Source organism: Mercenaria mercenaria, chromosome 3, assembly GCF_021730395.1.
Source record: "Mercenaria mercenaria strain notata chromosome 3, MADL_Memer_1, whole genome shotgun sequence".
Taxonomy (NCBI): domain Eukaryota; kingdom Metazoa; phylum Mollusca; class Bivalvia; order Venerida; family Veneridae; genus Mercenaria; species Mercenaria mercenaria.
The window spans coordinates 195,339-205,238 of record NC_069363.1 but is presented as its reverse complement, the minus strand read 5'-3'; the positions used below and the strand labels follow the sequence as shown (position 1 = coordinate 205,238).

Genomic DNA, 9,900 nt, shown 5'->3' with positions numbered 1-9,900 from the left:
ATATTGTAACAAACAATATTTGTTGTTGTTTTTTATTTCATATCCAAGTAATGAACTCTAAAGTTTTTACAGAACTGCGTGTATGCATTCTTACATATTGGATAGATAGCTTAGACAAAACAGTCTTGTATACAGCATACATTGTATATTTAAAACCTTTTCAGACCAGCAGAATCATTTGAAGATATTCTCAGCAATTGAATGCAAGTTACTTTAAAGGAAGGTACACCCCAGGCAATTTTACTGCAGAGGGGAAAGGTGTTGTCTGGAACATTAAGGGCCGTTGCTAAACCAACATTTAGATTTGATCATCCAATAAAAGTTGTGTATGCTGGAGAGCCTGGAGAGAATTATGGAGGTCCAAGAAGAGAGTTTCTCAGGTACATATTGACGAACTGTTAAGGTAGTGGACCCATAATAGAAATATTTAAAAAAAATGCATTAACATGATACAGTCTTTAAAAGTTAACATTGTTTCGCATTTTGTTGCAATTTTTAAACAAATTTTACCGTGTCGTTTTTTTTTTTTTTTTTGTTTTTTTTTTTTTTTTTTTTTTTGTGTTCTTTTTTTTCGTTTTTTTTCCGAAAGTTTATATAATTTATGATATTTCTTCAAACTCAAGTAGAGGCAAATTTCAAAATGATAACCACTTTACAAAATGATTGCAGAGAGTTCATTGTACCAATAAGTTTGATAATGGAAACCTCAATGAATTGGTTAACAATCATAATACACAAAGTAAAACTGCAGAAAACATTGTTTTGAGAAAACTCAAGTAAAAGGTTTTAATTTGACAGAAATTTGGCTTCAACACTGAAAAATTATGGCCATTCCCTGTGAAACTCTTAAATTTTGCTCTTTACATTCAAAAGTAACCATGGGGCAGAAGTAAAAAATGCCTTCATTTCTTCCACAATATGTAAACTAAGAAGTAAAGGCAAAATAAATAACTTTTATGGCATGTAAATGAGTAATTTAAAAAAAATGCCTAACCCTCACCCTTCTATGTTATTCCAAGTTAAAACCTTTCTAAGTTTTTAATTATGCTCTGGACACAAAATATAATGGGCAGATTTGACCATAACCTTGACATTCCACCCTTGATCATGCACTCTATATATTTGATTGAGTTAAGCCCCTTTTACTAGCTAAACTCTAATCTAGAGTCAGACTGGAAAAAGTTGAGCTTGCTGTCTTACGGACAGCTCTTGTTTTTATCTCTATTTGCCAGTTTTGAATAGAGCTAGCTTCCAGATACAGGCTTTGCAATGTATAATTTATATTTCTTCCTTTATCCACAAAGAACTGATGCATGATTTGCAGGATTATATTCCGATTGGCCCTGAGGGAAATAAACAGTTCAGTCATAACATCCAAAAGGTTTCCGAGAACAGATACTTAACTGCAGGTCAACTAGTAGCCTTCAGTGTGATACATGGAGGCTCAAGTCTTCCTGTTCTTAATCCTCTATTGTACAAACTTATCACCAGCCTAGACTTTGACACGAAGTTAATGACGAGAGTATTCTTGATGGTGATGTTAGAAATCGTATAAAGCAGGTAAAGCAATTGCATATGAATCAGATCTTTACAATTATCTTGAATTTTACACAAAAAAAATATTATAATAACTCACTCACATACTTGTAAATTGGGCCTGTAAGGATTAATCAAATGAAGCATTTTTTATGCCCCTACTTTGTGGGGTTGGGGGCATATATATTTGCCTTTGTCCGTCCGTCCTACCGAAAATTTGTTGCGCCTAGCTCCAAAAGTATCTGACGTAGAGTCACAAAACTTTACAGGAACGTTGGTCAGCATGTGTAGTTCTGCACCTGGGGTTTCGCGTCCGGATTCATTCAGACTTGTGGTAGTTATGGCCCCTGACTTTGTAAAATTTGGTCATTTTAGTGTTGTGTCGAGCCTAGCTCCAAAAGTACTTGACGTAGAGTCACAAAACTTTAGAGGAATGTTGGTCAGCATGAGAAGTGGTGCACCTGGGGTTTTGCGTCCGGATTCATCCAGTCTTGTAGGAGTTATGGCCCCTGACTTAGTAAAAAAATTCATTTTAATGTTGTGTCACGCATAGCTTCAAAAGTATTTGACCTAGAGTCACCAAAGTTTACAGGAATGTTGGTCAGCATGTGAAGTTGTGCACCTGGGGTTTCACGTCCGGATTCATTCAGTCATGCAGGAATTATGGTCCCTGACTTAGTTAAAAATTGGTCATATTAATGTTGTGTAGTGCGTATCTCCAAAAGTATTTGACCTAGAGTCACCAACGTTTACAGGAATGTTTTTCATCATGTGCAGTTGTACGCCTGGGGTTCGCGTCCGGATTCATTCAGTCAGGAAGGAGTTATGGCCCTGACTTTGTTAAAAATTAGTCATTTTAATGTTGTGTTGCACATAGCTCCTAAAATATTTGACCTAGAGTCACCAAAGTTTACAGGAATGTTGGACAGCATGTGCAGTGATGCACCTTGGGTTTCTGGTTCGGATTCATTCAGTACTGTAAGAGTTGTGGCCTCTGACCTAGGAGGCATCTGTGACCCATGGACACATTTCTAGTTTATCATTGACTTAACATTCCTCTGCCTTTTGACTTCTGATTATGCCCCACTTCAAGGAACGGTCATGACAGTCAATCCATTTGTTGGTAGAGCGAATGCTTCCCACTCAGTCAGTTGAGAATCGCTTGACAAAGAACATTCAAAATTAGTAGCATGATTGGGGTTGGAAAGGAGACTACTATTGCTTACAGATGATAGGTCAAAGGTCATGGTCACAGAGTTATGAACAATGAAAATTGCTTCTTCTCAGTAACTTGAAAATGACCCAGAACATTTACTTGGTAGCATGATTGGGACTATGCTAATATATGAAATAGATGATCAAAAACCTTAAGGGCTACAGCTTTGAAACTTTGCATACTTGTTTGTCATTATGACGTAACTTGATAGGTCAATAACCATAACTCTGATATGCATTTTGTCAAAATTATGGTCCTATTTGTACATAAAAAATTGGAGTTTCTTGATTTTAGGTCGACCATTTCTGAGGAACTAAAAGAGCTAAGCATTAACATTTTTTTCCGATTTTTTTAACACACTAAGATGATTTAACACACTAAGATGATTTTCATAACAGTGATGAACCCTGTAGGCGGTGCTCTTGACAAAGGGTTAAAAACACTTGTAGAATCTGAGCAGATATGATTTTACATACAGATTACAGTTAAGATCTGTGCATAAATGGACCAGACCTGTTGCAGTGCATAACATCACAGAATGTGACCTGTGTTACCATGCAAGTTCATTTATGATCAAATTCATTTGAATGTAGGTCTAACATTAATTTATAATGCTCCCCAAAGGGTGAGCTTATAGTTGCAGCTTTGTCTATTCTTCTGTCAGTCCATCACACTTTAGTCCGGTCTATAACTTGAAAAGTGTTAGTAGCATTTGATTGAAACTTCACATAATCGAAGAGGCCATTGCAGAAAGTGCAGTGTCATAAAATCATATGTCTACCTTACATAGTTTTTTTAATTATCTCCCTTTATCAAATGAGGCTTGTCTGAGCATTAAGGGCATTTTATTGAAACTTTATACTAAATGATAGCGGCCATTGATAGGAAGTGCGTGCAGTATCAATGAAAATTAACTCTGTTTTACCTAGTTTTTAAGTTATCTCCCTTTATTAAATTTTCTCTTTTTTATATTTTTTGTTTGTTATAAATTATTTCCCATATTGGGACGAGTACATGCATCGGGGAGCATCATTCAGTTTTTACCAATTCTTTGTTTTTTCTGAAAACCAGTGGCTAACAATCAACAAATTTTGTAAATCTGACAATTTTTCTCTTTGCAAAAAAAGCACCATATGTACTCCATAAATGCCCTTAACAGCAGTTTGCAGCATCTGAAAATGTAGCTTTTATATGTGCAAGTTCTTTAACTGTGTAAATAATTATGCTTTTAATCATTGCAGGTAGAAGAATCCAAAAATCAAAGTGAGCTTACTAGTGTGTTGAACAAAGATGCTGAGTGGTATCTTGATCTTGGTGTCTTTGGAAACACCGTAAAGTTTCTTGAAAAAGAAAGATTCCTGAAGACTCTTATAACGAATGAGTTGATGTACAAGTAAATTTTATGTTTTATTTTATTCAATGTAATGTTTACATTTACTAAAGGCAGACAGAACCATGATGTGGAGTTCATGTACTTCAGTCTTATTCTTACTGTGCAGTGAATGTCTAATCATGTATTGATGGCTGTTTTTTGTTGTAGTTGTTTCGCATCAGCTCTTAAATATTCTTCAGTTACACATTGCTCCTGTTTTATTTGTAACTGCTTGCATATTGCCTTAGAAAGAAAAACTAAGAGATCATCAATTTATATGACTTAAGTGCAAATCCAGTGATCTGGTACTGGTTAACCTCATAGTGGGGTTAAGCCTGTCTATATGTATCATGACTGAACGTTGTTGTGAAGTGAAACACCAAATAAACTTTAATGCCTCGGAATGCTGCCCAGTGTTTTTCTACATCCTGACCAAAACAACTTTTGAATATTTTACTGAATGTGAAATCAGATGCTGCCAGGATGTGCTGCACTGAAGTCAAATTTCATTCCTGGTGTTTTATATGCTGCAGATTTTATATGCTGCAGCTGCACAGATCTACGTGATGCCTTCATATTGCAGCATATCAGTGCTCATTCATGTCCTGTTTTAAGTGTTATCATTCAGTACAGTATAAAAAAAGTTAAGTCTTTAAGTTAGTTCTGCATGTTTGATAAACCAGAAATGATGGCGTAATATCATTTATCCAAATAACATAGAATTACGCCAGGACTCGGTTAAACGGAAACAAAAAGTGTTCTATGACTTAATGATAATCTGTGAGTATCTTCATTTTAACGGCAACGTTTCTGTCTCTTTAATGATATGATATTATGTTGAAACATTAAAATCAACATAGTGGAAAAAATTATGTTAGTGAAAATATTAACAAAATTTGATTTTTCAATGGACTCCAATTATGACAAACTGCGTTAGGTCTAAATATTTTAAATGAGTCTAGCAAAACATAAAACATACGACCCTATTTTTATTATTTGCCTAATTTTATATGTATGTTAAGTTATAAAAAATCAGGGTTTAATTCCATATTGTGGAAAAAAAAGTTCTTCTGAATGTATAGAATTACCTTAGACAATGCTTTGAAAGAACTTTGGCATTCAGATGTTGCTCTTACTTTCACCATATTTTTGCAGGGTCCAGAGTGAACTGACACAGTTGAGGGATAGTATGGATTCCGTTGGTTGGTTGTTTGTTTCAGACAGTTATGAGACAGCCGGAGGTTATGAAAAAGCTGTTTGTAAATATTACTGAACAGTTGATTTTTGAGTCATTTCGCAGTCTGTATGAGATAAATTTTAGCCCAGAAGGTTCAAATCAAAGATTGTTAGAACAGGACACAGTATATTGTCTAGAGTGTTTCATCATGGATAGTGAAGGTAATGAATGACTTTTCAAATTGTTAATCATTACTTCTTACATAAATGGCTGTCAATAATCTTTGCTATATGATTTGCTTTACATTCCCCTGTGGTCCTTGAAAAGTGCTCAGTTTTTAACCATTCCTCAATCTCTGATCATTACATGTTGTTCAAGGAAAGATATATCATGTTGTAGGGTCTAATCCCGTTAATGGCTTTGCTTGGCGTTTGCGTGCTGGGGGGTTCGTTTTGAGGAGGCTGCGCTTTTGGTGCGTGGCATTCCCTGTTTGATATTTTTCTTTGTTTTTTTTGCTGTTTGATATTCAGTCAAACAGGACAAATATCTCCATAGTGATGACCCTTGAGTTAGTCAAAATTGAGTGTCCATTGAATAGATCTAGTAATCTTTCTTTTAACTCAAGAATATTCATGCTGAAGATGTTTCACTCTAAAATTTAAACAAAGTGTAATGACTTATCATTTTAGACTTTTCCAAAGTTGAGGTCCTTGACTTTAAACAAATTGCTAAAATTGACAGTGTCTGCTGGATAACTAGAGTACCTTTCTCTTTTATCTCAATTATACTTCTGGAAAAGATGTTTCATAAGTAAATCAATGTTAAGTTTGATAGTCATCTAGATCAGTTACTATCTCAATAACACAATATTTTTACGTTCACTATTAGCAAATAGAACTACTATCGTAAGTTGTATTGGAATTGATTTGCTGTGGTAGGCATATTTTCTTGTGACCTTAGCAATATTATAAAAATTAAGTTTTAAAGGACTGAATGGAATTTTAACAAACAATCTGGAGTACATTTCAAATTATTACATTAGTTTTGTTACTGGCTGATATTTGTTTAGATGATTCCACGAAAATGAAGACTTTGAAGACCATTTATTTTTTTATAATTTACAGTGGGAAACCGGGCTATCACTGGAGCACGTTTTAAGCTTCTGGACAGGTGCCTCAAAGAAGCCTCCCCTCGGCTTTGACAAAAGTTTGGAGGTGAATTTTATTAACTGTGACGATGAATACCTTCCAGTTGCCAAGACATGTGGAATGTGTTGGAACTTAAACGTGGGGAGAAGGATGCAGAAAGATTTAGAGAAAAAATGGCGAAGGCAGTGTTATAGACTGAAGGCTTTCATATTGCTTGATAGGGGATGATAAAGATCTCTTACAGTTTTGTATGATTTATGCCTATTTTGCAGAATTACGAAAAATCACACATAATTTTTCCAAATAGCATATATTTGTATTCATTTTAGAAGCAAGTGTAATTATATGATTTCAGATGATTCAATAAACTCCACAAGCTTTATAGTTTAAGTGTTAACTCATATATTACCAAGCATACAAAAAAAATGTTAAGTTTTGGCGGATGGTGAGGGAATGTTACTTTTTGAAATATTCTTGTTCTGCAATAACATTAAATTCATTGTCGTCAGAAGTGAGAAGTTAATCACTGATTTTTACAAAAATATTTTTTTAATCTAAAATATAGTTATAATGGCCAGATGTTATGATACAACTTACAGAATTTCTGCGTGAAACTCTTAGGCAAATTCATATTAAAATTGTGAGAGGTCCTTTAATGAATGTTTGTAGAGACTGAATTTTTGTAAATTCAGACAGGAAGGATTTGAAATAATTCCTACATAAGTCATCTTAAGTTTGATGGCTCAAGTGTAAAATGAAAGTTTTATATTTGGTACAGAATCATCCATCTCTTTATTTTTAACTTGATAATCTTCTTTTACTGCTGGTAAGATTCCAGCATGCTGTCTAGTAACAGCTGTTACATTTTGATGTTTGTATCATTTATGACTTACAAGAGATATTTGAAAAGTACACAGAAGTCTGTCACAAATTGACATACGGGCCTTATTTTATCTGTAGTGTAAATGCAGGTATTGCATCATCTTTTTGTAAATTTTTGAGTTATTGAGGTAACTGTCAGATTTTACGCATAAAATGCCTCTCATGTTTTTCTGTATTTCATAACTTAAATGTCCATGTAAATTTCATTAAATTCGGTTCAGTAATAAGAAAAATGATATTTTATAAATTTCAGTAATTCGTGTTTTTATCCCCAAAACCACTATAATGGGCCTCAAATTGTCAATTTTAATCCGCGCCAAAGTAGTCAAATTTCCCGGCTGTATCGTGAATCCCGTAAAAATAACAATAGTCATAGCACACGGATTATCCGTGAGTCCCATGCAATTTAGTATTTGGCAGGACATTACCCTTTAAATAGACTGGACTAGATATGCCTTGCGCACACCACCTTCCGACATTATAGACGAATCTATGTCTGATTAATTTTTCTTGCTAGAAATTTATGCTCGATCGAGGTAAGAAATTTATTTGTTAGATTTGTGTATGATTTTTGCATTACGATTTTTATTTGGTAAATTTTTGTTCATTCTACAGAATTCTGTAACATTTACTTTTCGGCATATGATTTTAGCTAGTTTCGGTATGTCAGGATAATTTATTAAATTTTTCAGACTTTTGTAAATTATTTCGAAAGAGAAATCTAAAATGTTTCGTTGATATAAGATGTAAAATTTGTACTGAAATTTGTAACATGATATTTATAAAGTACTCTGTTTCAAAAACATACGTCAAACATTTCGTTGTTATGGAACGCCATTACTGCATTGTATTTTTATGTATAAATCTACATGGCAAGTCTAGTACCATGTATGTAATTATTGTAATATGAAATTGTGTGCCAGTCTATTGCATATACATACAATGTCCGTTTTGTTGTATGGCATTATATATTATATGGATGCCAACTATGATATAACGTTTGATTTACATTGAATTTTGTTAATTTGTAGTTGTAAATAATGGCTGCAGTTTCATTTCCATTACTATATGTTTTCATCATATACTTTTCATATCTTTTTCATACTTTAACTTTAGTCTTTTAAGTAAGTAATTTTTGTAATAATGAAAGTAATTAGTGACGTATTTTAGTCACGTGACGTATGAACTTAGTAGCACATATATTTTGTATAAGTAGCACGTATTATTTATGGGAGCCTACGGAGGTATGGTGTACCCAGAGGAGCAGTTTTATGCCCTGACTTATTTGTTTTGTTATGGTGCTTACCATATGTTATATATTTTAGCTTCTTCCGCCAGACGATTTTACCTGGTGATGTCATAACCCGGAAGTACAATGCCCGAGGTTCACTTGTCTTCACTCGCCTGGATGTGATTTTCCCAGCGCAGAGCTTTCGTCTCATGGTTGTGCCTTAAACCGCGAAAAAAGGGTCAATATACCGGAGTTTACGGTCCCGTATATTTCGAAAATACGGGGGTATACGGGGTGTATATTATAAATATACGGACCTAGTATACAATCCCGTATTCGGAACATCTAGTATACGGGAAGTCCGTATATTTGTCATGCATATACGGGATCCCGTATACGCCGAATATACATACATGTATATTTCCCGTATATATTAAATATACGAGTTTTCAAAAAAAATCAATTAGAAATGGTGTTTATTAGTGTTCTGCTTTAACATAGATTTTATTTCCATGTATTCGAAGGGTCTTTGAAATTTATCCCGTATACTTGTCGTATTTTAGAATATACGGAACACGTATACGAGCCTGTATATTCCTGATATACGTAGTATACGGAGCCCGTATTTTTGACATATACGGACTGCAACTGCATCTAATATACGGGACATATACGGACCTGTATTTTCTAATATACGGGCATCGGATTTTTTCCGTATACGCATGATATACTAAGTATACGGATCCCGTACTTTTGACATATACGGGGCATATACGGAACGGTATTTTTTGATATACGGGCTACGGACTTGTCCCATATATGCAAGGTATACGTAATATACGGATCCCGTACATATGGCATATACGGAATTTATTTGCATCTGATATAAGGGGATATACGGAACTGTATTTTGTTGATATACGGGCCAGGGTTTTTCCCGTATCTGCAAGATATACGCAGGATAAAGATCCCGTATTTGTGTCACATACAGACTGAATTTGTTTTTTCGTATACGGAAAATACACGGAACAGTATTGTTGAAATATACGTTGGCCAGATTTTTCCCGTATATGCACTATCCCGTATTTTTATTTTATTAGAACTAATCTGGTATACGGGGCACACACTGAAAGATGACATAGAATGAAGGTTAAACAAACCTTTAGCAGAATACGGTATGTTAGGAAAAATCAAGACAAAGACAGGGTATGAGAAAAACATTATCATCAATGTCAACAAGTCAGATTAAATTAACATTATATATAACATAAATAGATCTACTTTAAAAAAAAAAACAGTTGTTTTTTTCTCGTACGATTATGCGTTATTTTTAGTTTT

General features: G+C 34.2%; 1 pseudogene; it reads left to right on the top strand.

The window, feature by feature from the left end:
- The first annotated feature begins 201 nt into the window (after positions 1–201).
- Positions 202–6,798, top strand: LOC128555433 (uncharacterized; annotated as a pseudogene).
- The last annotated feature ends 3,102 nt before the right edge of the window (positions 6,799–9,900 follow it).